Genomic DNA, 27,886 nt, shown 5'->3' with positions numbered 1-27,886 from the left:
AACAACCCTTACTGAATATTCAAAAAACGATTAAAATAATGACGTAACACCAATATAAAGAAAGGATAGACGGGAGATAGATAGACAGCCGGTGTGCTGCTTTGCGGACATCGATTCCCATAGTTAGGGCAGAGAGACGTGTTCCTTGTCAATATATCCATAATCTTTGGTTTACCCTCTGATCATATCTGCTGTGGATTTTCTTTTTTCAATAGTTAAATGACTAGACAGACTGGACCATCGTAGAATTGTGTGCAAAAAGGTTTGTATTTTAGCCTTACTTTTCACTTAGCAGTTTTAAAATTGTGTTCGATTTTTCCGTTTGTATAGACTAGTAGGCTTAAATAGTTTTATATTACTGTTTTGTATTGTCTGGAAACTCACTTGTAGAATTCGCTTGCAGTAGGTCTCTTAAAGAGAAGCCGTGCAAGGTTATTAAACAGAGGTGCCTAGTTTTTCTTCTTTTGTTGATATCAAGTAACGTGCAACCTAACCCTGGCCCTGATATGCAATGTCTCCAAACCCCCTCTGATTTTAAATCAAGATCTGGTTTTGGTATTTTTCATTTAAATGTACGCAGCCTGTTGTCAAAAATGGATGGGGTTAGGATTTTGGCTAAATCAACTGATGCAATTGTGTTTTCTGAAACCTGGCCGAGCAAGTCTGTTTTTGATAAGGATATTTGTATAAATGGTTACAATGTTTATCGCACTGATCGAGTTATGAAAGGTGGGGGTGTGGCTATATATGTAAAAACTAAATTCCCTGTAAGTGTGTGAAACTCTTTGTAAACAGTTAGAATTTCTTGCTTTGAATATTGAGGTTTCAAATAGTCTCTATATAACTGTGATTGGCTGTTATAGACCCCCCTCTGTTCTCGGTGATGCATTTTCTTCTTTGACGCACCTTATGTCTAAACTTCTTTACAGTGAAATGATCTTGATTGGTGATCTCAACTGGTGTTGGTTAAAGCCGGTGTCTGATGATTTAAAAATGTTTTGTAATTCTAAGAATCTTACCCAGTTGATTAACTCACCCACTCGCCCAAATCTTTAATGCCCAGATAAATCTACCCTGATTGATTTGATATTAACAAATGTTGCACAGTGACCAATGTGCTGTTGTTGCTCTTAGAGATACTACGGTTCCTAAGACAAACCCACGTTTTATTCGTAAGATAAATTTGAAGTGTTTTAATGAGCAGGCTTTCTTTCATGATTTGTTTTATTTTGACTGGAGGAAGATTGAGTTTATCCCTGATGTGGAAACGGCCTGGAAATTCTTTCATTATGGTTTTTTCCAAATAGTAAACAAACATGCCCCATTCCGCAGGTTCAGGGTTAAAGGGCGGGATAATCCATGGTTTTCTCTTGAGCTGTCTTGTATTATTCACGACCGTAATGTAGCCTGGGCTAAAGCAAGGAAATCATGTTCTGATACTGATTGGCTTATTTTTAGGCTAGTGTTATTTTCTTCTCAGGAAGGCCAAGTCTGAATATTTTATGTCAGTTCCCACTGATAACCTGAATGACCCTAGAAAGTTTTGGAAGGCTATTAAGTCTATGTCTGTTAACAGAAATGTTAATGAATTACCTTCATGTGTTTTGAAGGACTCTGTTGTTGTATATGACAACTGAAATGCTGAATTGTTTCAATGAGCACTTTGTATCATCTGGTAGGCTGCTTGATTCAGTGTCCTCTGTCTCTGTACAACCCTGTGTGGATGAACCAGTGAGAGCTGGTCAAACTTTTAGCTTTTTGCCATTCTCAGTGCAGGTGGTACATAAAGCCTGAAATCCTTAGATCAGAGAAAGCCTGCAGGTCCTGATCTTTTGGATCCCTGCTTTTTAAATCTGGCAGTTGATTTCATAGCTGAACCACTTACAGTACCTTGCGAAAGTATTCGGCCCCCTTGAACTTTGCGACCTTTTGCCACATTTCAGGCTTCAAACATAAATAGATAAAACTATTTTTTTTGTGAGGAATCAACAACAAGTGGGACACAATCATGAAGTGGAACGACATTTATTGGATGTTTCAAATCAAAAACTGAAAAATTGGGCGTGCAAAATTATTCAGCCCCCTTAAGTTAATACTTTGTAGCGCCACCTTTTGCTGCGATTTCAGCTGTAAGTCGCTTGGGGTATGTCTCTATCAGTTTTGCACATCGAGAGACCGACATTTTTTCCCATTCCTCCTTGCAAAACAGCTCGAGCTCAGTGAGGTTGGATGGAGAGCATTTGTGAACAGCAGTTTTCAGTTCTTTCCACAGATTCTCGATTGGATTCAGGTCTGGACTTTGACTTGGCCATTCTAACACCTGGATATGTTTATTTTTGAACCATTCCATTGTAGATTTTGCTTTATGTTTTGGATCATTGTCTTGTTGGAAGACAAATCTCCGTCCCAGTCTCAGGTCTTTTGCAGACTCCATCAGGTTCTTCCAGAATGGTCCTGTATTTGGCTCCATCCATCTTCCCATCAATTTTAACCATCTTCCCTGTCCCTGCTGAAGAAAAGCAGGCCCAAACCATGATGCTGCCACCACCATGTTTGACAGTGGGGATGGTGTGTTCAGAGTGATGAGCTGTGTTGCTTTTACGCCAAACATAACATTTTGCATTGTTGCCAAAAAGTTCAATTTTGGTTTCATCTGACCAGAGCACCTTCTTCCACATGTTTGGTGTGTCTCCCAGGTGGCTTGTGGCAAACTTTAAACAACACTTTTTATGGATAACTTTAAGAAATGGCTTTCTTCTTGCCACTCTTCCATAAAGGCCAGATTTGTGCAATATACGACTGATTGTTGTCCTATGGACAGAGTCTCCCACCTCAGCTGTAGATCTCTGCAGTTCATCCAGAGTGATCATGGGCCTCTTGGCTGCATCTCTGATCAGTCTTCTCCTTGTATGAGCTGAAAGTTTAGAGGGACGGCCAGGTCTTGGTAGATTTGCAGTGGTCTGATACTCCTTCCATTTCAATATTATCGCTTGCACAGTGCTCCTTGGGATGTTTAAAGCTTGGGAAATCTTTTTGTATCCAAATCCGGCTTTAAACTTCTTCACAACAGTATCTTGGACCTGCCTGGTGTGTTCCTTGTTCTTCATGATGCTCTCTGCGCTTTTAACGGACCTCTGAGACTATCACAGTGCAGGTGCATTCATACGGAGACTTGATTACACACAGGTGGATTGTATTTATCATCATCATTCATTTAGGTCAACATTGGATCATTCAGAGATCCTCACTGAACTTCTGGAGAGAGTTTGCTGCACTGAAAGTAAAGGGGCTGAATAATTTTGCACGCCCAATTTTTCAGTTTTTGATTTGTTAAAAAAGTTTGAAATATCCAATAAATGTCGTTCCACTTCATGATTGTGTCCCACTTGTTGTTGATTCTTCACCAAAAAATAAAATGTTACATCTTTATGTTTGAAGCCTGAAATGTGGCAAAAGGTCGCAAAGTTCAATGGGGCCGAATACTTTCGCAAGGCACTGTATATGAATGCTTCCGCTCAGTCATTGATCAATTGAGATTTATTTTAAACGGAAAAACCCTTACGCACAACTGCACTTTGTATACCAGGGTTGGCTGGCCTTCCCTAGTCACTCGTAGGCTCAGGCACTGGTATACTTTTATTTACAAAGCCATTTTGGGTTTACTACCTTTTTTTATTTTGTCATTTTTATTGTTCAGAAATGTGGTGGGTACTCTCTTTGTTCGCTGGACTTTATTCTGCTAACTGTTCCAAATGTCCGAACTGAATTTGGTAAAAGGGCTTTTATGTACTCTGCGCCATCGTCTTGAAACGCCGTACAAAATACTTTTAAACTGGAAGAACTTGTCCCGATTTGATATTTTTAAATCACTGATGAATGATCTTGAGACTGATTCCCTGACCTGTCAATGTTTTTAATTAGCTGTTTTTGATTTTGTTATACTCTTGTGAATTCTATGGTTTTCACTAGATTACTTGTAGTTTTTCATGTTTGTCTAATTTTTGTAATGACTTGGTGCTGCCCATCTTGGCCAGGACGCTCTTGAAAAATAGCTTTTAAATCCCAATGAGCCCTTCCTGGTTAAATAAAGGTTTACATTTTTTTTATAGTAAACATTCATTTGCATATTGTCTTATCCAAATGTAAATGTTTATTAATATCATGAATTTGGCATAGCCTATTATTTATAGGGCTATGGCTATATTATTATAACACGTTTTTTGTGTTTACATTAGGCTATACAACTTACATTGTATTGTGGTTTATCCATTCAATGAGGATCTGTAAGCCATTCTTCAAAATCGGTCGATTTAAATATATATATATATATATATATATATATATATATATATATATATATTTTTTTTTTACTGATATTTATTTACCTAGGCAAATCAGTTAAGAACAAATTATTATTTACAATGAAGGGCTACCCCAGGCAAACCCTAACGACCCTGTGCCAATTGTGCACCGCCCTTTTTGTGGTAATTTTACCTGATATGCAGCAACTATTGATATAATAACATCATATTAAACATGGAGTCACGCAATGGTGTTGCGTGGTACCCCTAATATGACTCAGGAAAGCATGCAGTTTATTAGGCTACAGATCAAATATGTTATGAACTTCACAGGGTGGTGAAACCAATCACATTATTTTCATACTACAATAAATATCGAGGGTCTTATTCTGGTGAAATCATGATACAGTGCCTTTAACCACTGTGGCACTCGGGAGCTACCCTTGAGGAATGTTTATCTCGTTACAATATCCCTGCCAATAGGTGTAACCAGACCTCACCTTCTTTTGTTAAAATGCAACCTTAATTTAACTTGGCAAGTCAGTTAAGAACAAGTTCTTATTTACAATGACGGCCTACTCGGGCCGAAACCTAACGACGCTGGGCCAATTGTGCGCTGCCCTTATGGGACTCCCAATCATGGCCGGATGTCATACAGCCTGGATTCGAACCAGGTACTATAGTGACGCCTCTTGCACTGAGATACAGTGCCTTTTAAACCACTGCGGCACTCGGGAGCTACCCTTGCTTAATCCAGTTGACTCTCCAGTAGGAAAAATGTGTTTCTCCTTCCTCAGAGCAACATATCTATACGTGCTTTATTTCAAAGGGATATTGGATCCTTATGTCACTGGAATACATTTGTCACTAATATATTTCGGAACAAATCTATATATCTAATTGTTCTAATGGCAACTTCATATTCATAAATCTAAATTCACTCCTAAAAAAACAGTCTTCCATGTTGTCTATAAGGAATTTAGCAGTACATTAAGAACATTCTACAGTCTTCCAATAAGAAAGCTATTAAAACAATCAATACCTGCGTATCTTTTAAGGTCTCTGTATAATCTGCCATTTGTTGTGCCCCCTAGCACATCAAATAATTTCAAATTGTATTTGTCACATACGCCGAACACAACAGGACGTAGACCTTAAGTGAAATGCTTACTTACAAGCCCTTAACCAACAATGTCGTTTTAAGAAAAGAACCCCCCGAAAAAAAGTACGAGATAAGAATAACAAATAATTAAAGTCATTGTCTGTTTTGTATACTTATTGTATGTATACCGGTGTTTCTGCAATAACATCTGCTAAATGTGTGCATGTGACCAATAACATTTGATTTGGTAGGAGGAAATTATAGTCCTAAAAAGCTTTCCAGTTTCAATGACTCACCCAAAGATGTGTAGCTCACTCACTGACCGTGGCCGATGCCCTCCTGACAAAAGCCTATCTTTCTCGTTCTGTGTAGTTCGTAAAAAAACAATGTTCGCACAATAGGCCTATTTAGACGTCTCTAAATTATTTTCGTTGCCTACAGACAGAAGTCTTTTTTTAAATGTTTTATTATTTAACCTATTTAACTAGGCAAGTCAGTTAATAACAAATTCATATTTACAATGACAGCCTACCAAAAGGCAAAAGGCCTCCTGCGGGCACGGGGATGGGATAAAAAATAAATGATATTAAAATATGGGACAAAACACACATCACGACAAGAGAGACATCACAACACTACATAAAGAGAGACCTATAAGACAACAACATAGCATGTTAAACAACGACATAGTAGCAACACAACATGGCAACACCACAAAACAGAGTATAAACATGATTGGGCACAGACAACAGCACAAAGGGCAAGAATTTAGATACAATACATCATGCAAAGCAGCCACAGTCAGTAAGTGTCCATGATTGATTCTTTGAATGAAGAAATTGAGAACTGTGTAGTTTTAGTGTTTTCATGCAGCTTGTTCCAGTAGCTAGCTGCAGCGAACTGAAAAGACGAGTGACCCAGGGATGCGTGTGATTCAGGCCACCAGAGGTACCGAATCCTGGAAATTAGGTTCCTCAACGAAACAGTCCAAACCTGAGAAAATTATTTCGATATGATTATTATTATATCAATATTTCCGCATAAAGCCGTTTCCACCGCCATTTCTTGCATAATTACTTTTACAGACACAAAAAGATCCCACCATGTCAACGAATAAATTAGGTCGGCATTTATAAAACTGTACCGAAACTTCCTGTTTTCATCACAGCTGTCATTACTTTTTTTTAAATATGGTATGCCTTTATTTGCATAAAAACTTGCAGAAAAACTGTGGTTGGAAACGTGATGATTGAAACTTTTGGCAAAACAATTAATAATAAGCTGCTACTAACACTTCACTTTTGTTTTTCAGGACCCTGTCATTCAAATATAATTTGTAAAAATCAAAATAACTTCACAGATCTTCATTGTAAAGGGTTTAAACACTGTTTCCCATGCTTGTTCAATTAACCAAACAATTAATGAACATGAACCTGTGGAAAGGTCATTAAGAAAATAACAGCTTACAGATGGTAGGCAATTAAGGTTACAGTTTTGAAAACTTAGGACACTAAAGAGGCCTTTCTACTGACTCTGAAAAACACTAAACGAAAGATGCCCAGGATCCCTGCTCATCTGCGTGAACATGCCTTAGGCATGCTGCAAGGAAGCATGAGGACTGCAGATGTGGCCAGGGCAGTAAATTGCAATGTCCGTACTGTGAGACACCTAAGACAGGACGGACAGCTGATCGTCCTCGCAGTGGCAGACCACGTGTAACAACACCTGCACAGGATCGGTACATCCGAACATCACACCTGCGGGACAGGTACAGGATGGTAACAACAACTGCCCGAGTTATACCAGGAATGCACAATCCCTCCATCAGTGCTCAGACTGTCCGCAAAAGGCGGAGAGAGGCTGGACTGAGGGCTTGTAGGCCTGTTGTAAGGCAGGTCCTCACCAGACATCACCGGCAACAACGTCGCCTATGGGCACAAACCCACCGTCGCTGGACCAGACAGGACTAGCAAAGAGTGCTCTTCACAGACGGTTTGCGGTTTTGTCTCACCAAGGTTGATGGTCGGATTCGCGTTTACGTCGAAGGAATGAGCGTTACACCGAGGCCTGTACTCTGGAGCGGGATCGATTTGGAGGTGGATGCTCCGTCATGGTCTGGGGCAGTGTGTCACAGCATCATCGGACTGAGCTTGTTGTCAATGCTGGCAATCTCAATGCTGTGCGTTACAGGGAAGACATTCTCCTCCCTCATGTGGTACCCTTCCTGCAGGCTCATCCTGACATGACTTTCCAGCATGACAATGCCACCAGCCATACTGCTCATTCTGTGCTTGATTTCCTGCAAGACAGGAATGTCAGTGTTCTGCCATGGCCAGCGAAGAGCCCAGATCTCAATCCCATTGAGGGATTGGCTAGGGCCATTCTCTACAGAAATGTCCGGGAACTTGCAGGTGCCTTGGTGGAAGAGTGGGGTAACATCTCACAGCAAGAACGGGCAAATCTTGTGCAGTCCATGAGGAGGAGATGCACTGCGGTACTTAATGCAGCTGGTGGCCACACCAGATACTGACTGTTACTTTTGATTTTGATCCCCCCTTTGTTCAGGGACGCATTATTCCATTTCTGTTAGTCACATGTCTGTGGAACTTGTTCAGTTTATGTCTTAGTTGTTGAATCTTATGTTCATACAAATATTTACACATGTTAAGTTGAAAATAAAATAAATGAATGCAGTTGACAGTGAGAGGGCGGTTCTTTTTTTGCTGAGTTTATATATATGATGGCAATAACGCTGATTCAACCAGTTTGTTTCCAGTGGGTAGCCCCTTCAAGATTTTACATTGCTTCCCTGATCAGAATTTGATGATCTTGTCTTCTACAGATGGGCAGTCTTCGACAGATGGGTAGAGGCACGCAGATACTTGTCCTAGCTATTTTCTGTCTGTCAGCATCAGTGATGTACTCCTTCATATTCCACTATAGCGCAACAGAGGAAGACTCAGATCAATTAGTTCCTCAGCAAATAAGGTACATTTGTATTTTTCAGAAACTGTTTGTTTGAGCTAAGTTATCGTGAAGGCTGAAATCACTTAGACATTTCAAAATGTAAAGGTACAACATACTTGTTTTTAAGACCGTTCTGCCATCGTGAAAATTAATAAAGTACTATACCAGTTTTAAAATGGTTTATCTTCAGCAATGGAACCTGTCCAGTTCTTGTAGACTATGTTCTATTTGTCCCTGTGAATCAATAGAGCCTTACCATCCAACAGTCCCAGACAACCCAATTGCACCTGTCAGGGAAGCGGAGTGTTTGTACTGAAAGATCATATTCCAAAAGACCAGTATGATGACATAGTCAAACGAAGAGCTGAGGAGTACAGGAAGCATCATATCAGGTGGGTAAAATACTACAAATGTAACCTGGTGTTACGGAAATCAAGTAGCTTGATTAGCGAGTAACCCCCCCCGATTCGGCTCACACCAGGCTCTAACTCGGGACCTTCGCAACACTCGTGACCGCCCTCCTTAATAACAACATTTCAAGCTAACTGTGGAGTTTGTTTATTGCACTTCTTAATGCCGTTACACTGGCAACCAGGTCATTTCTGGACATGATATTCTTCCAGTTCAAGAAGAATATCCACTAAGTTGATTGTTATGTCTTAAATATGCACATGCATGCTGTCCTCAGGAAACATTTATGGGACCATTTGATCTTCTCCTAGGACAAGCTCCAGTCTGAACAGGCTTATCTTTGCTCCATCCAACTCCCCTCTTCAGTATCCAATCCAGGGGTTCACTGTTGTCCCACTTCGGAAGACATTGATACCAGGTAGTCTATGCAAGAACCGCTTGTTTACGTAGCCTCCATCATCAATAAAGAAAAACGGTATACAGTATGTTCTCTGCAAAGCAGTTACACAATAGATTAGTAACTCAATATTTAAATTGTGCTATAAAAATATTATTTCAGGTTTAGCTCTCCATGCAGCAAAAAGACAAAATTACAAGGTTGGTTCGAAACGCTTTGAATGGATAATGGACTTGAGGGTCTTATGTTCTCCATGTTGTAATGAACAACTGTTTGTTTGATTGGAACAACTGTTTGTTTGATTGGAATCTTTGGTAAGACTTTACAGTAAGGGTAAGGGCAGGACACAAACAATGTCAATTTTACCCTTAATGTTAAGAGTTACCTGCTCTTTTTGGTGGTGGTTCTTTACATCAGGTGTCATATCTACCATTTTCTGCTTAGCTTTTACTTCATGTAGGGAGGAACCGGGATGAAAGTAACACTTAGTTTTTTCCTATTTACTCAGAGATCGATAGTGCTAGAGAAACCATATTTTATGATAAGCAACTTACAGTATATATGTCCTCTACCATTAGCAACTGTAATTAAATGTCTAGGACTATTCACTTTGAACTAAAAATACAGAACAAAACTAGCATAATGCTACTTTTGTACTAGCCAGGCGGGTCTAAACTAAAAACGGGTTTGGGTCAAAATTAACAGCTGGCCAAAAGTGCACAATATCTGTCTTATTTAAATTGTTCTGGTTTGTAATGCCCCTTACTTTCAACAAAGGTACTATCAGCCATAGGTTCTTGTTTGTGTTGATTCAATAAATAAGTATATGGGGTTGAAATTCATTAAAATTAACCATGCGTCAACATCACAATGTTGCGCAAGCACTATTTTCATTTATTTAGCCTATTAATCGGACTAAAATGATCATATAATAGCAATATTAGCCATTTCTTTAATGGAAACGTTCAATGACTATTCATGTTTATCCCTACAAATCATGACTAAATGTTTAGCGCTACAAATCAATTGTCAAGTGTGCTCCTCGTGTCTTGATATAAATGTATATTCTATTCTCTTCACAAATGGCAATTGACCCCCAGAATCATAGCTATATATTTTTTTAAACCACTAACCTATCAATAAAAGCAAATGGTCAATTAAGGCAATATTTTAATGATGTCATATGCGATTTTTAAACATTTATAACATTATGAAAGCAATATGAACTATAAGAGACAATGGCCAATGGCTTAAACATTTTATTTTATTCCAGGTCATCAATTTTGTCCCACCTGGCTCTCCTGTAACTTCTCCCAGGTTAACACCCAAGACTAGCTAGCATGATACTTAAAATCTATTCTGTTGTTTGGTCACTAGATGGGTTAAGACATATGTATGCACAACTCTACAACCCAAAAAACATTTTGGGGTCCGATGCAGGGAGGTCAACCTCCGCATTAGGGATGTGCTGATTTCACATTCTAGCTTCTGTGTTATCTGAGTAAATGGGCATGTTACTTTCATCCAAGTGTTATGATACTCCTGATTGGTCCCACAGATGGTTTGTTTTATGTTTCTACTGTTGTGACTAGATGGAGTAAGCCTACACCAGCTTAATCTCGTGGACACATCTATTGTTGACAACTGTAGCATTGTAGTTCTCCTAACCTGCTATGTAAACAAACCATCTGTGATGACAAATCATCAGTACCATCACACCAGTTCTCCCTGTGTTCCTTTCCTTTTTGCAATGAAGTAAGCAGCAAATCGTTTTTCCCCCCACTGGTCCATTCCTCAGTCACCGTATGTCTGTTTGAGACTGCATTGATATGAACTGGATTGACAAGGTAAATATTTTACATAGCTAACATGCCTTCCACAGACAGTTGCACAAATATTAAAGGCACTAAAGGCCCATGTTCAAATGAAAGTTTTACCATATAGAACAAATTAATCCACCTATTTTTCACATTTGTTTACAATGACAGAAATGCCTACAAGTTTTGTGCTTCAAAAGATACAAATCATTTTTGAACTATACATCTAAATGCTCAATTCACATGGTGTTGTTCAGCTTCAATCTAACTTCTAACAACCAAACTTAATTTGAATACACCTTTGAGGAACTCAATTGATTAGAGAGAGAGAAGTATGCAAATTCTAACAAGAACCACATTGATTCAACAACTGTACAATCACATAAGTTCCATAGAAGTGGAAAATGGTCCTTCTCAACCTTTGGCCTGAGTTTATGAAAACGCTATGGTGTTTATGTACCTGCAGGTGACTCTGAGTGTGTCCAGTGGTGTCCTGGCCATCGAGGCCCTTGGAGAGGTGGGACAAAGAGGAACAGGGAGAGAAAGAGATCACTGTCCAGTCTACCAGCCTATCTGACCTCAACAATCTTCTGGGACAAATTACCTACACCAGCACTGTGTACCGAATGAGGACTGGAGATCTGGGTAAGGCCGTAGATCCAGGTTTCCTACCATACCCATGGCTTCCTCTCTACATCTGAGACCATCATATGACACCACCCTTCCCTGCTCTTTCATCAGCTCACTTCACGTTTGAACACCATGAGGCTGTCTTCCCCATTGTCATCCAGCAGACATCAGTGCCTGTTTTATATGACATAGGAAATGGTGAGATCCCCTTTATTCCCTTGTAATGTAGCCAGTATCTGAATGTGAAATTGGGGAGAAGGAATCAACCATAGTGTGAGGATCAAGACTGGTGATCAGAGTAGTGGGATATAAATAAAGGCTACACGATAAGATAATGTCATTGTTAATCCATTGTTTTTGGTCATGAAGCTTCTACAGATATGAGCAAATGGCAGTGTCTTTAAACTGCAAAACTTAGGGCTATCATCAGGTACCAAGATTAGGTCATTAGGAAGAATTATTACATCACCCCTCATAAACTCAGCAAAAAAAGAAATGTCCTCTCACTGTCGATTGCGTTAATTTTCAGCAAAGTTAGCATGTGTAAATATTTGTATGAACATAACAAGATTCAACAACTGAGACATAAACTGAACAAGTTCTACAGACATGTGACTAACATAAATGGAATAATGTTTCCCTGAACAAACGGGGGAACAAAATCAAAAGTAACAGTCAGTATCTGGTGTGGCCACCAGCTGCATTAAGTACTGCAGTGCATCTCGTCCTCATGAACTGCACCAGGTTTGCCAGTTCTTGCTGTGAGATGTTACCCCACTCTTCCACCAAGGCACCTGCAAGTTCCCAGACATTTCTGTGGGGAATGGCCCTAGCCCTCACCCTCCGATCCAGCAGGTCCCAGACGTGCTCAATGGGATTGAGATCCGGGCCTTTCGCCGGCCATGGCAGAACACTGACATTCCTGTCTTGCAGGAAATCACGCACAGAACAAGCAGTATGGGTTGTGGCATTGTCATGCTGGAGGGTCATTTCAGGATGAGCCTGCAGGAAGGGTACCACATGAGGGAGGAGGATCTCTTCCCTGTAACACACAGCGTTGAGATTGCCTGCAACGACAACAAGCTCAGTCCGATGATGCTGTGACACACCGCCCCAGACCATGACGGGGCCTCCACCTCCAAATCGATCCCGCTCCAGAGTACAGGCCTCGGTGTAACGCTCATTCCTTCGATGATAAACGCGAAATCGAACATCAACCCTGGTGAGACAAAACCGCAAATCATTCAATGAAGAGCATCTTTTGGCTGTCCCGTCTGGTCCAGCGACGGTGGGTTTGTGCCCAACGTTGTTGTCGGTGATGTCTGGTGAGGACCTGCCTTTACAACAGGCCTACGAGCCCTCAGTCTAGCCTATGTCCGCAATAGGCTGAGAATCTGAGCACTAATGGAGGGATTGTGCGTTTCTGGTGTAACTCAGACAGTTATTGTTGCCATCCTGTACCTGTCCCGCAGGTGTGATGTTCGGATGTACCAATCCTGTGCAGGTGTTGTTACACGTGATCTGCCACTGCAAGGATGATCAGCTGTCCGTCCTGTCTCCCTGTAGCGTTGTTTTAGGCATCTCACAGTACGGACATTGCAATTTATTGCCCTGGCCACATCTGCAGTCCTCATGCTTCCTTGCAGCATGCCTAAGGCATGTTCACGCAGATGAGCAGGGATCCTGGGCATCTTTCTTTTAGTGTTTTTCAGAGTCAGTAGAAAGGCCTCTTTAGTGTCCTAAGTTTTCATAACTGAACCTTAATTACCTACCATATGTAAGCTGTTAGTGTCTTAATGACCTTTCCACAGGTGCATGCTCATTAATTGTTTATGGTTCATTGAACAAGCATGGGAAACAGTGTTTAGACCCTTTACAATAAAGATCTGTGAAGTTATTTGGATTTTTACTAATTATCTTTGAATGACAGGGTCCTGAAAATGGGACGTTTCTTTTTTTGCTGAGTAAATAATGAAAATATGAAAGCAGAGCAAACATGCTGTCAGCTTGCCAACTTCAACATTCCATAACCCTACTTCCACCATTCCTGAAAATTGGGCTTTAAGCATCTTCATCATGAGCTCCACAAACTCTGCTGGCTTACCAACTTCAACATGCCATCACCTAACTGCTATCAGCAAGGCTAGTGTATTGACATAGTCAGGTCATAAAAGTATTGGCACCCTTGATAAAGATGAGCTGAAAAGACTATAATATAAAAAACACTGAGTTGCTGTATATTGTATGCAAGAAAAGAGAGGTTATGTTATAGTAATACAATTGCTCAGAGAATGAGATTTAGTTTAAGAACTAAAAAAGCTGGGGTCAAAATGATTATTTTCAACATTCCTCCATACAGTATCTTTGATGTCCTGGTACTTGGTAAAGGTAATGATGCCGTTGACGTTAAGGGCCCCTGGACCAGTGGAAGCAAAAATAGCCCCATAATATCAAAGATCCACCACCATGCTCAATGGGTGATTATGATATATGGGTGACATATGGTGAGTATGCAGGCCATGGAAGAACTGGGGCATTTTCAGCTTCCAGGAATTGTACAGATCCTTGCGACATGGGGCTGTGCATTATCAAACATGAGGTAATGGTGGGCAAGTGGCACGACAATGGGCCTCAGGATCTTGTTACGGTATCTCTGTGCATTAAATTGCCATCGATAAAATGCTATTGTGTTCGTAGCTTATGCCTGCCCATACCATAACCCCACCGCCACCATGGGGCATTTTGTTCAGTGTTGACATCAGCAAACTGCTCGCCAACACAACGCCATACACGCTGTCTGCCATCTGCCCGGTCCATTTGAAACCGGGATTTATCCATGAAGAGTAAAATTCTGTAATGTGCCAGTAGCATTTGCCCACAGAAGTTGGTGACGACGCCAAACTGCAGTCAGGTCACCTGCAGCTTCCCTGCGGTGGTTTCTGACAGTTTGTGCAGAAGTTCTTCGGTTGTGCAAACTCAGTTTCATCAGCTGTCTGGGTGGCTGGTCTCAGAAAATCCTGCAGGTAAAGAAGACAGATGTGGAGGTCCTGGGCTGGTGTGGTTGCATGTGCTCTGGTTGTGAAGCCGGTTGGATGTACTGCCAAATTCTCTAGAATGACATTGGAGGTGGCTTATGGTAGAGAAATTAACATTACATTATTTGGCAACACCTCTGGTGGACATTCCTGCAGTCAGCATGCCAATTGCACGCTCCCTCAACTTGAGACATCTGTGAAATTGTGTTGTGTAACACAACTGCATATTTTAGTGGCCTTTATTTGTCCCCAGCACAAGGTGCACCTGTGTAATGATCATGCTGTTTAATCAGCTTCTTGATATGCCACACCTGTCTGGTGGATGGATTATCTTGGCAAAGGAGAAATGCTCACTAACAGGGATGTAAACAAATTTGTGCACAACATTTGAGAGAAATAAGCTTTTTGTGCATATGGAACATTTCTGGGATCTTTTATTTGAGCTCATGAAACCAACACTTTACATGTTGCGTTTATATTTTTGTTAAGTATACAAATCAAACAGACACGTCCACCTCCAATTGCAGTAGGATCTAGGATGTCGCTGCGTTAAACCAGAGATGATCTCTCATTGCAGATATCAACTCCCGGGTGAGCATCGTCACCAAGACATTTCTGAGATACACCGAGCTGCAGGCCCTCATCAGTAGCATAAGGACCTATTACAAGGACATCAAAATCATCATCGCCGACGACAGCCTGGAGCCACAGAAAGTGAACGGCTCCAACATTGAGCAGTACATCATGCCCCCAGCACAGGTACAAGCTGGTTTTGGTCAAAGTGGACATTCAATGTGAATTGATGATGAACATAACATACATATTGAGCATGTGTGATTGAATTTCTGAGTTGAAAGGAACAGAAATACGATTTTATTGAATTGTTAATTGTGATGTGCATGTCTTAAATAACCCAGGTATACAGTGGGGCAAAGTATTTAGTACGCCACCAATTGTGCAAGTTCTCCCACTTAAAAAGATGAGAGGCCTGTAATTTTCATCATAGCTACACTTCAACTATGACAGACAAAATGAGAAAAAAAAATCCAGAAAATCACATTGTAGGATTTTTTATGAATTTATTTGCAAATTATGGTGGAAAATAAGTATTTGGTCAATAACAAAAGTTTCTCAATACTTTTATATACCCTTTGTTGGCAATGACAGAGGTCAAACGTTTTCTGTAAGTCTTCACACACTGTTGCTGGTATTTCGGCCCATTCCTCCATGCAGATCTCCTCTAGAGCAGTGATGTTTTGGGGCTGTTGCAGGGCAACACGGACATTCAACTCCCTCCAAAGATTTTCTATGGGGTTAAGATCTGGAGACCGGCTAGGCCACTCCAGGACCTTGGAATGCTTCTAATGAAGCCACTCCTTCGTTGCCCTGGCGGTGTGTTTGGGATCATTGTCATGCTGAAAGACCCAGCCATGTTTCATCTTCAATGCCCTTGCTGATGGTAGGCTTTGTTACTTTGGTCCCAGCTCTCTGCAGGTCATTCACTAGGTCCCCCCATGTGGTTCTGGGATTTTTGCTCACCGTTCTTGTGATCATTTTGAACTCACGGGGTGAGATTTGCGCGGAGCCCCAGATCGAGGGAGATTATCAGTGGTCTTGTATGTCTTCCATTTCCTAATAATTGCTCCCACAGTTGATTTCTTCAAACCAAGCTGCTTACCTATTGCAGATTCAGTCTTCCCACCCTGGTGCAGGTCTACAATTTTGTTTCTGGTGTCCTTTGACAGCTCTTTGGTCTTGACCATAGTGGAGTGTGACTGTTTGAGGTTGTGGACAGGTGTCTTTTAAACTGATAACAAGTTCAAACAGGTGCCATTAATACAGGTAACGAGTGGACAGAGGAGCCTCTTAAAGAAGAAGTTACAGGTCTGTGAGAGACAGAAATGTTGCTTGTTTGTAGGTGACCAAATACTTATTTTCCACCATCATTTGCAAATAAATTCATAAATTATACAATGTGATTTTCTGTATTTTTTTTCTCATTTTGTCTCATAGTTGAAGTGTACCTATGATGAAAATTACAGGCCTCTTTCATCTTTTTAAGTGGGAGAACATGCACAATTGGTGGCTGACTAAATACTTTTTTGCCCCACTGTATGTAATTGTCTCCAGGAACAGATCAGTGCAATAAGGGCAACCTGCCATAGACCTACACGTACAGATGTAGGATCTTAATTTGAGCCAGTTTGCTACAGCAGGAAAATAATCCACCACCACAAGTATATATGTGTGTGTGTGTAATCTATATATATATATATATATTACTCCAATTTAGGCCCTCCTCCTTTCCAATCTTTACATCTTTTATGGTTTGACAGGAAGGCGAAGTTATGGGGTAATAAAACATTCCTTCTCCCTTAAGGTGATCTAACCTGGAGTCAACCCCCTTGATGTCTAATCCAAAGATATCCACGCGTATCACCTATAGCAAACCTGTGACTTCCACCTGTCTACCCATATTCCACAGCCATCTGGCTCGTACAGATAACCATTAACTTCTGATGTAAAAACCAGTCTCTATCACTATCTATCTCTATCTTTTAACCCAGAATCCAACAATATGTAACAAACTCCAGTCGGCCACACTGGAATTGAATAAAAATACATTTGAGAAGAACGCAGACAACCACCAAAGCCTTGAGAAGTTTGAATTGTCACTATCAGTAGCAGCAGTCAAACAAATTAACAGGTTTAAGCAACAGCCTTCGCAAGCACCCACGTTTATTTAGATGACGTCAACATACGTTTTTCTCATTCACAGTGGCTATTTTCAAAGCAAAAGGTCTGTTTAAATGGCTGCATTTACACAGGTCTTTTGACCAATCATATCAGCTCTGAAAAAGAGCTGATGTGAAAAGATCTAATGTGATTGGTCAAAAGACCAGCGAGTGGAAAAAAATATTACAATTTGGCAGCCGGCGTAAACACAGCCTACCTGGCTCTAACATGAGTCCTTTGCCCTGGGGCCTGTTGCACAAAAGTAGAATTAAGACATCCGGGATAAATGACTCAGCTGAGCTCAATGAAGCCAAAACATGTGCGTCCAGGCTTAATTGGTTGCACAAAGACCAAGCCAGGATGAGCAGACACGGATTCATTAAGCCAGGTGAAACCAATCCTGGATAGGTGCGCGCTCACGGCTCACTCAAATAGACCCCGCCACAGATCACAGATTAACTGATTTACCATGGCAACTAGAGCCGCGTACTTTTCCCCGTCGGAAGCACAAATCCTCATGGAGGCATACGAGGAGGTAAAATATATAATTAAGAAGAAAGGCAACACCGCCACAGTGATAAAGCAAAGAGAAAAAGCGTGGCAAAGTATTGCAGACCGCCTGAATGCGTAAGTAGTGCACAATTACACACTCACCGCTCCGCTGAAACATCACAATTACAATTCAAATATTTAATTCACATCTCCAAAAATGCAGTTGTACTGTAATTATGAAACGGTTAAATTTTTTATTGAAATGCACTGCAGATATGAGTGAAATTGTGTAAAGTAACTCCATCACACTGTATAAAGCTATGATAAATTTTTTGATATTTTTACTGAAAACAAGACAAAAATACCAAGTAATTTTTTGCAGTGTGACTCCATTAAATGTGTGTGTGTGTGTGTGTGTGTGTGTGTGTGTAGATTAAACATGAACGGGCCAAAACGGACATGGCAGCAGGTCAAAATCAAATACAAGAACATTCTGCAGAATGGTATGGTCCCTGACTAATATTTAACAAAGCACAAGCATATATTGTACCCAGAAGGTGCCTGCTCACACATTGGCTGTACTGTTTTAGCAGTGAAAAAGAATACCCACAGACAAGGCACGGGTGGTGGGTCATCAAAGGCTGACCTTACCCCAGCAGAGGACATGGCCTTGGAGCTAAATAAAGGCAGGCCCGTCTTAGAGGGGATCCCTGGGGGGAAAGAGACGAGCATAGGTTCCTCCCAAGATGCCACCCGATTCATTCAAGGTATGTCCTTCCATCTCTACATGGGATACAACCACATTCATATTGAATCAATTTGGACTGTCTGACTTTGGTTTACCTATTGCCTTGCAGTGTCTGGCAGCACTGTGTTCCTGTTAGAGCCACCAGCACAAGCACCAGACGATGCTGATCCAGTGAGTACTCCATCAAAGGCATACTGTAGGCCTGGCATGTCTTGTCTACTAGCTTCAATATGAATCCGATTAAATGTGATAGGGTGAAGGCCCCAGTGCAGCAGCAACCGCACATGATGGAGACGATGATGAGGAGGAGACCATCTCTCTGGATTCCAGAAGGCATGAGGTATCATGTTAAGACTGTGAAAGTACTATTTACTCTACAATGGTGAGGAGTCCTCATCAAAATCAAAAAATCTAATTTCTTTTACAGGACCCAGATGCTATACAGTGGGAAAACCAGCCTGGCAACATAGTGCGTATTAATAAAAGGACACCACATCCTGCCAAATTCCAGCTGCGCTAATTGTATTGTGTTCACAGAGCTCACAAGCTATCAGAAAGTTGTATGGCAACCACCTCCGGCGCCAAATAGAACTGGCAGACATAGACATTCAGTACAAGAAGAAAAAGATGGAAAATCTTGCACTGGAGTTCGAAATAAAAAAGAGGACAATTAGGAAACTGGACCTTGAAATAAAAAAACTTGAGAGGTGAGATATGCCTTCAATGTACACTGTATGCTAACTGTAACACAAATGTATTAATCATTATTTTTCTTTCCTCCCCCAGCTCCAAGAAGATGAGACAGCTCAAAATAAAAATTAGGTATATTCTCGTAAAGTCAAGTGAGCCATGACATATGAGCTCTTATTGTGAGCACACAGGACGGTGGCATCTTTCTAATTTTTATTTTTTATTTTCCCAGCAATCAGTACAACCAAGTCGTCGTTATAAGGCATCGCCCTCTTTTGCCCACCCCCCCAGCACCAGGTGTGGCCACTAGCCTATATGAAGGCCCAAAATGTGTGTTCCTTTCTGCTCTGACAATGGCATGCCCATTCGTGCGAGATGTGGTGGATGAAGAAGCACTTGTGCTGAGGAGAGCCTTCGGTCGAGAAAGGGTCTTCAGGGACCGGTTGGACCCACTGGCCTTCCCTGATGACCATCTATATGAAAGATACAGGTTTTCTGCAGATGGCATCAGGTATCTATGCAGACTACTGGGTCCCAGGATTAAGCACCGCACTGCACGGAGCCATGCACTGAGTGTGGAGCAAATGGTTTGTGTGGCCTTGCGCTTTTTTGCTAGTGGAGCCTTCCTGTACTCAGTGGGGGATGCAGAACAGCTGAACAAGGCCACAATTTGCCGCACAATAAGGAGTGTGTGTCTGGCTATCAAAGCATTAGCAGATGTCTTCATCTCCTTCCCTGGCCACAGAAGACTCTGTGACATCAAAGAGGAGTTCTATAGGATTGCAGGTAAGAGGATCTACAAATTACAGGACAACTGTTAACACATAGTAGGATACTCATTACTTTGTGTGACAGGTTTCCCCAATGTCATTGGTGCAGTGGACTGCACACACATAAGGATAAAAGCCCCCTCAGGTGCCCATGAGGCCGATTTTGTGAATAGGAAATCCTTTCACAGCATTAATGTTCAGGTGAACATAACTTTTTGATATTGTCCATTGACGAACACTCTGCATTGCCAGTGATGTGCATTGATTGGTGTAATATTCCTCATCTTATGATTTCAGATGGTCTGCAATGCTGACTGTGTGATCAGCAATGTTGTGGCAAAATGGCCTGGCTCAGTCCATGACTACAGAATCTTTCGGGCCTCTGAAATCTATCACAAGGTAAGCCACACAACCCCTATTTATAACCATCATGGCTGTGTCAAGAATATCACTGTGTTTATGAGGTAGTAATGATGAGATTTTGTGTTGACAGGTGAATTCTCTGGTGTGTTGCTGGGAGACAGGGGGTATGGCTGCCAGCCTTTTCTCCTGACACCTTTCACAGACCCCCAGGAAGCACAGCAGGCCTACAACCATGCCCATGCCAGGGCCAGAGTTGAAATGACCTTTGGCCTCCTGAAGGCACGCTTTCACTGCCTTCACAAATTAAGGGTCAGCCCTGTTAGGGCATGTGATATTACTGTGGCTTGTGCTGTCCTCCACAATGTGGCCTGCCTGAGGAAGGAGAGGGCCCCCAGAGTGCCACCAGCCATGGACTGGGACAATCCGGCAATCTTCCCTGATGACGACAGTGGTCGGCTGCTGAGGGACCAATATGTGTTGAATTATTTTAGTTAGTATGTGTGCTTTCAATTTTGGTTAAATATGTCCTGCGGTGGCAGAGGAATTAGGGTTTTTTTGGGTTCGTTTTTTGACGAATTTGGCCTCTTATGTTTGTGCGGTATACTGTGTGTAATACAAGGCTGCAGGGAGGCTACTGCATCCATTCATTTGTCTGTTCAGTTGATGTGTATGGATTTGTCCTGCATTTATTTTAGTGTGCAGACATGCAGGGTGTGTTATATACAGACCTTTGAATGTGTATGTATCATTTTGTATAATATGCTTGGATTCTGTGCTTTCCATCTTGTAGAGTCACTGTGACTTCAGTTTCGAAAGGAGCTGATGGTTTACCTGCTTTGTTTTGTCCTTATTCAATAAAGGAACATAATGTTACACATTGTGTTTTTATATTCATATGGAATGTGTATTTGTTTATATGACAGAGTACTAGGGCCACACTGAAGAAAAAGGATAGTCATAAATTTGAGGCTGGTTCTTTCTGCAGAAAAGCTACATATTGTTTTTACAGTTTTGATACTTATGACAATGTGATACTTAATATTCTGGCACATCAGCATGTCTTTGTTTATGAAACCATACTGAAGTACAATTTCACAAAATGCCCCACATCTGTCCTCCTTTAAAACAACTGGTTACAATATTATGACGTTTTTTTCCCCTCTGTGGCCCTAATATTCTATCATTTTATATATAGCCTATGGGGAAACTAAATTATCTAATGATAGCAACATCTAAAAAAAAATTCTCCAAAATCATTGAAATTAATGATCACAAACGTTTAAATAAGTGGGTCTAGTTATGTGAATGTATAGTGAGCAGTGAAATAACTATTGGTTTCCATTTGTGGTGACTGCTGACTGACATTAGGGATGAGATTAAATAGATCCTGGAATTTAGCCTGGTCTGGAGCAGGCTAGCTCCACAGAATAGATCTCCATGGTAATTTATACCATAACATATCCTCCTGCCCCCTATCCATCTTTAGTGCAACCGGATTACGGATCAATTGAGCCAGGATCACCAAGATATCCTGGCTTAATCCCTTATCCTAGTTTTGTGCAACAGGCCCCTGATCTTGTCCACATTCTTATTGTGCCCACATTTTTAGACAGGTGTAGACAATTAAGAGTCATTGTGATCTAATTGTTATCACATCTTCATGACTTCCCAAGGTCGACACGCATTGTGTCTGGATATCTTACAAGCGTAGATGGATGTGGACAGTGAAATAGTTTAAATCATCATTATCCCGCCCTCTAAAATCATTGACAGGTGACGCCATTGACTTATGGCATCAATATGTCTTAAAATTTATATTATTTAGAATATCTGTCAAATATGGTCACAATGCAGACACAGTGGAAGGTTTAGAGACATTTTATTACCATGTGTAGATGCAAACGTTACAATGGGGACAGGTGCGTTGTCAGTGGGGTGGCAGGGGTGGAACCCCCTTGAAATTTGATTGCCTCCCCATTCTCACTGGGTCAGAGCGCTGTCAAACTGGCTCAGATTGTAGGTAAATGTCCGCTATTAGCAGTTAAGTGGTTTTTGGTTTTCTTCCTACACATTTCGCGCTAACTTTAATTATGACCCCATTCCTGAGCGGTACGACTGTTTCCCTTCACAATGCTCACCAGCCACGCAGGAGACAGAAGGTACTGTGACAAAACCGCAATTGAAAGAAATTCAGATATTTTTCAATTATCAATATTTGTATGATGCATTTCAGTCACTTACTGATGCAAATACATTGTTACACCTTTGCCATTATTCAAGTCATTTGATGTATTTTCTTATTGGCCTTATCAACATAGAAAATTGTTGTAGTTTTTGTGCTACAATGGTTAAAAAAAAGCTATTCTGTAACAATATAGCTAAAACCACTATTGTGTGTCAGTGTCAGGGTAGCCTGTCATTTCGATCATTTATGTGGTATTAAAAAAGATTCTGCTAACTCCAGCAATGTTAATTGCTTTCACCAATCTAACCATATCAGATTTTATTTTGACTGTCAATATATATTGAGCAGTGGAGGGAGGAACTGTAACAGGACAGGCTCTTTGTAATGGATTTTTAAATATTTTTTATTTGACCTTTTAGGCAAGTCAGTTAAGAACAAATTCTTATTTTCAATGACGGCCTAGGAACAGTGGTTAAATGCCTGTTCAGGGGCAGAACGACAGATTTGTACCTTGTCAGCTCGGGGGTTTGAACTTTGCAACCTTCCGGTTACTAGGCTACCCTGCCGAAATGAAATATTAAGAGAACACCTTCCTAATATTATTGAATTACCCCCCCCCCCCTCCCCCTAATTAATATAATAGTTTGATTAAGACATTTACATGCTTTGTAAAGAATAATAATTTCCGTAACAATCCTGTTTACATGGACACACCTGAAATCAGGCTACCTAATGCTACTTTGATAAATGCAGACAAACGCCAATTAAAATGAACGTTCTGCCACAGCGATCATGTTATTTCTGGGAAGCATGTTTTATTCTGAGTTCGGACATATAAAGTATGAATGTGAACTACTTCTAAGAGGCACACATGCAGTTGTTCCCGAAAACACTTCACTCGCGCTAAAGAGGGAGTCTCGCTGGGTTGGTGTTATCACATGCGCAAATCCAATACCTCTGGTACGCTGATTTAAGGTGTTTACATGTCCTAATCATTCGAAAGATTGCCCAGAAAACCAGGTGTTTTAATCAGCCTATGCTTACTTCGATTTTGACCTTACGCCAATTAAGATAAACAGAGTAAGGTGTTTAGATGACTATTGCATAATCTGCCTACTGCCATAATCAGTTTAATATCCAATTATTCGTGTGCATGTAAACGTACTCACTGATTGAAGTGGATTTAACAAGTGACATCAATCGGGGATAATAGCTTTCACCCGGATTCACCTGGTCAATCTCTGTCATGGAAAGAGCAGGTGTCCGCCCATTTGTTAGACATCTGCAGCTGCTAAAGAATTTCTGTTAGTGCAGGGTTTCCTTTCCTATGTTATAAGGGTGTAGGATCTTAATTTGATCACTGTTGCTGGGAATTTTCCTGCACTGCAGAAAATACAGATGAGCTACAGATGAGCTTTGAAAACCCATACTAACACATGGCTATATTAACAGTAGTGCACTTTTTATTTGGTGTAATTTTGGCCAGCTAATAGCTTAACCACCAATCAAGCAACATTATGTACTAAACATTCAAATTCCTTTGCTGCAGGACTATTTTGCAATGACAATGCTGGTCAAATTAAGATCCTACATCTGTATGCCCTTGAACATTCTGCAGTTACAATTCTTTTATAGGATAAAAAAAAAATCACCACAGATAGGCACTGCTACAAAGTAATTTTGAGGACATTTTCCTTCCCAAAGGGCTGGTTTGCTGGCAGGAACCTGGCTGTCTCTCAGGTCACTACCAAATACTTCCTCTGGGTCGATGACGACTTCCTGTTCACAGACAAAACCAAGATTGAGAATCTGGTGGAGGTGATGGAGGCCACACCAGAACTAGATGTGGTGAGCAGAGTAACTGTAGCCTGATCCCCAATCTGTCACCAGGCTAGAACAAGTGTTACCTGTTTTGCTTAGACTTGGGCTGGAACACACTTTCTCTTTACAATATTGATGGTGTCAAGGTCCTCCCCTCCAGTGAGGTTCGAAACCTTGGTGTTATACTTGACAGCCAGCTCTCGTTTGAGGCCCTCATCAAAAGTGTGACCAAAGTCCAATTTTTCAATCTATGGAACACTGGCAGGTTACGACCTACGCTGTCACATTCTGCAGCTGAGCCACTCACCCACTCCTTTATCTCATCCTGTCTGGACTATTGTAATGTCCTGTTTATTGGTACATCTGCCAAGTGTCCAAAACTGTGCTGCACATGTTTCAAGGACCTCTGCTAATTCTCTATTTTAATGTCCTCTGGATCCGACAACACATGAATATAGCTTTGTTTGTTGTCTTTTTTTTTCCAGAATATTGGAAAAAAGGGTTCCAAAAGGGTTCTACAGCTGTCCCCATAGGATAAACCAATTTGGTTCAAGTTAAAATATTTTTGGTTACGGGTAGAACCCTTTTGGGTTCCATGTAGAACCGTCTGTGGAACAGTTATACTACATGGAAGCAAAAAGGGTTCTACCTAGAACTAAAAATAATTATTCAAAGGGTTCTCCTATGGGGACAGCAGAATAATAATTTTAGGTTCTAGATACCACTTTTTTTCTACGAGTGTATGTGTTTTTCTGTGCTTTGGATTGTTTTTATTGTGTTTTTTTTTCCTACGCATTGGGTCTGAGATGTGCTTTACAAATGAAATGAAGAATTATTATTATTTCTACTACATGTGGACCTGCTCTGTTCTCTGCCTCCTGTGATCAGGTGGGCGGCTCTGTGGCGGGTCACGGCCAGTTCTACTTCTCTTTGGTGTACCAGGATGGTAATGGGGAGGACGGGGGTTGTCTGAACAGAAAGGGTGCAGTGACATACCAACCTGTTCCAGGCTTCCCCACTTGCTCCTTCACCAGCGGGGTGGTCAACTTATTCCTTGGTCGCACAGATGCTGTGCGCAAAGTGGGCTTTGACCCCCGGCTGAAGAGAGTGGCGCATTCAGGTGGGCTTTATTACATTTTTATTTATTTAACCTCTATATATCCAGGAAGTCCCACTGAGGTTTGAAGATCTCAATTAGGAGGGATATGAAATAACACATATGGAATCCTGTAGTAACCAAAAAAGTGTTAAGCAAATCAAAGTATATTTTATATTTGAGATTCTTCAAAGTGGAAATCTGAGAGAATGCCAAGAGAGTGTAAAGCTGTCATCAAGGCAAAGGGTGGCTACTTTGAAGAATCTCAAATATAAAATATATTTTAAATTGTTTAACAGTTTTTTTTAATTTATTTATTTATTTATTTATTTTTTTTGCTTACTACATGATTCCATGTGTTATTTCATAGTTTTGGTGTCTTCACTATTATTATACATTGTAGAAAATAGTAAAAATAAAGAAATACACTTGAATGAGTAAGTGACCAAGCTTTTGACTGGTTATATATATATATATATATATATATATCCTTTTTTATTATTTTAGGAGGGAGACTTGGCCAATATGTATTCTGTATGTAGATATACAGTATGAGAAGTGCACAATGTGTATGACAGAGGTATCGTGTAATATATGTATAATGTTGAGTGTGTAATGTACAGTCAGTCTATTCTGTACTGTATATAGCAGTACTTTGTGTCTTAAGACAATTTTCCTACCAGGGACATTAAAGTTCATCCTATGCTAAGAGGGCAGTTAAAAGCCCAGTAAAAACAGTTGCACACATTTCACATTTACATTTGAGTCATTTAGCAGACACGCTTATCCAGAGTGACTTGCAGGAGCAATTAGGGTTAAGTGCCTTGCTCAACAGCACAGACAGATTGCAGCAAGTCTGTAAACTATGTCAAGAGGAAATCTGGAAAGCTGCGTCAATAAGAAAGACAGATGGACACATTTGAGAGTGATGTTCTGTTTCAGTGTTGTGTTAAGTTTTGAAGAAGTCACTTGTTTCTATAGATTATTATCATGTTGCTGATATTACGCTTAAGGCACTGCTCTGTCTTTGGTAATTCCTCTTTGGTCCATTCCATTTTCCCTGTCCATATGTTTGTTTCAGAGTTCTTCATGGATGGGTTGGGCAGTTTGCTGGTTGCCAGCTGTAGTCATGTCAGCATCGACCACCAACCCAAAATTGAAAACGCAAAGTACTCGTCGTTCCGAAATCAACAATCAAAAGACATAGAAGACAAACTAGCCCACCACTTCTTCAAGAACCACCTGAAATGTGTCCATTATGGATAGTTTACAAAGAAGTAAACAGTGAAAATAGTGGCGCAATAGTGAGGTGCAATAGTCAAATATGTAGTCGCGGCATCCCATCTGTAGTGGCGCAGTTCTCTTCAAAAAATGTAAAGCCACAGGGATCTACAGGAAGCAAATGAGTGAGGCAATCATCGGGTTGTAAAATTGAACCCATATGGCTTTCACTCATATCAATCACACCATTAAAACAATCAGGCGCATCACAAAGAATGACATCGATGGTTTTGTCATTATAGCCCAAACCTGAAGGACACAATACACCTTGAACTGGTATCTTTTTTTGACTGTTTATGATAAAATAATGTTTTTACAGAGTCACATTTAGAGCTGTCTAAAAACTGTGTTGCTCTAGGTACTTTCTCTACTGAGTTCTGTGGTCACAGGAGTGACAGAGAGAATATAGTAAACTGTTGCTGTCAAAAAGTGATTGAGTTATTCCTGTATCCTGTGTTAATGCCCTTTTTTTAAGGACATCCTGTTTGAATGTGCTCACGCTATTTTGGGTGTGCTTATGTAAATTGATAGTGAAGCTGTCTCTTTGAAATAAAGCACATGCTTGAAATAAAATGTAATGGCCTGGTGATTGATGCGTGTGTGTGTGTGTGTGTGTGTGTGTGTGGTGTAGAGACCTTTTAAAGAAAAGGTGTTTGAAATTTGGAAACAGGTTTTGTAGTGAACTTACGAAGCTCCTGTGTAGTGAGCTTGTGACCCCTTGTAGAATGAAAAGGTAATTTCCGGGTAGATCTGCCTGAGTATAAGTAAGTGCTAGACTTGTCCTGTGATCACTACGAGCGACAATAAACCTCAAAAGAGAGAAACTACAGAAAACATGTATCCTAGACCAATTCCAGGTGTATTGTGTCCTTCATGTCTGGGCCACAATGACAAAACCATTGATGCCATTCTTTGTGATGCACCTGAATGGGGAGGGGGGGAGGGGGGGGGGGTCTTTACAACAAAAATAATTATACTTTACCGTTCAAAAATTTGGGGTCACTTAGAAATGTCCTTGTTTTTGAAAGAAAAGCACTTTTTGGC

At 40.7% G+C, this 27,886-nt stretch overlaps 1 pseudogene; it reads left to right on the top strand.

The window, feature by feature from the left end:
• The first annotated feature begins 101 nt into the window (after nucleotides 1–101).
• Nucleotides 102–27,309, top strand: LOC109891893 (beta-1,4 N-acetylgalactosaminyltransferase 1-like; annotated as a pseudogene).
• Nucleotides 27,310–27,886: the final 577 nt, after the last annotated feature.

This window comes from Oncorhynchus kisutch, linkage group LG6, assembly GCF_002021735.2.
Source record: "Oncorhynchus kisutch isolate 150728-3 linkage group LG6, Okis_V2, whole genome shotgun sequence".
Taxonomy (NCBI): Eukaryota; Metazoa; Chordata; class Actinopteri; order Salmoniformes; family Salmonidae; genus Oncorhynchus; species Oncorhynchus kisutch.
This window is presented reverse-complemented; position numbering and strand designations above follow the sequence as displayed.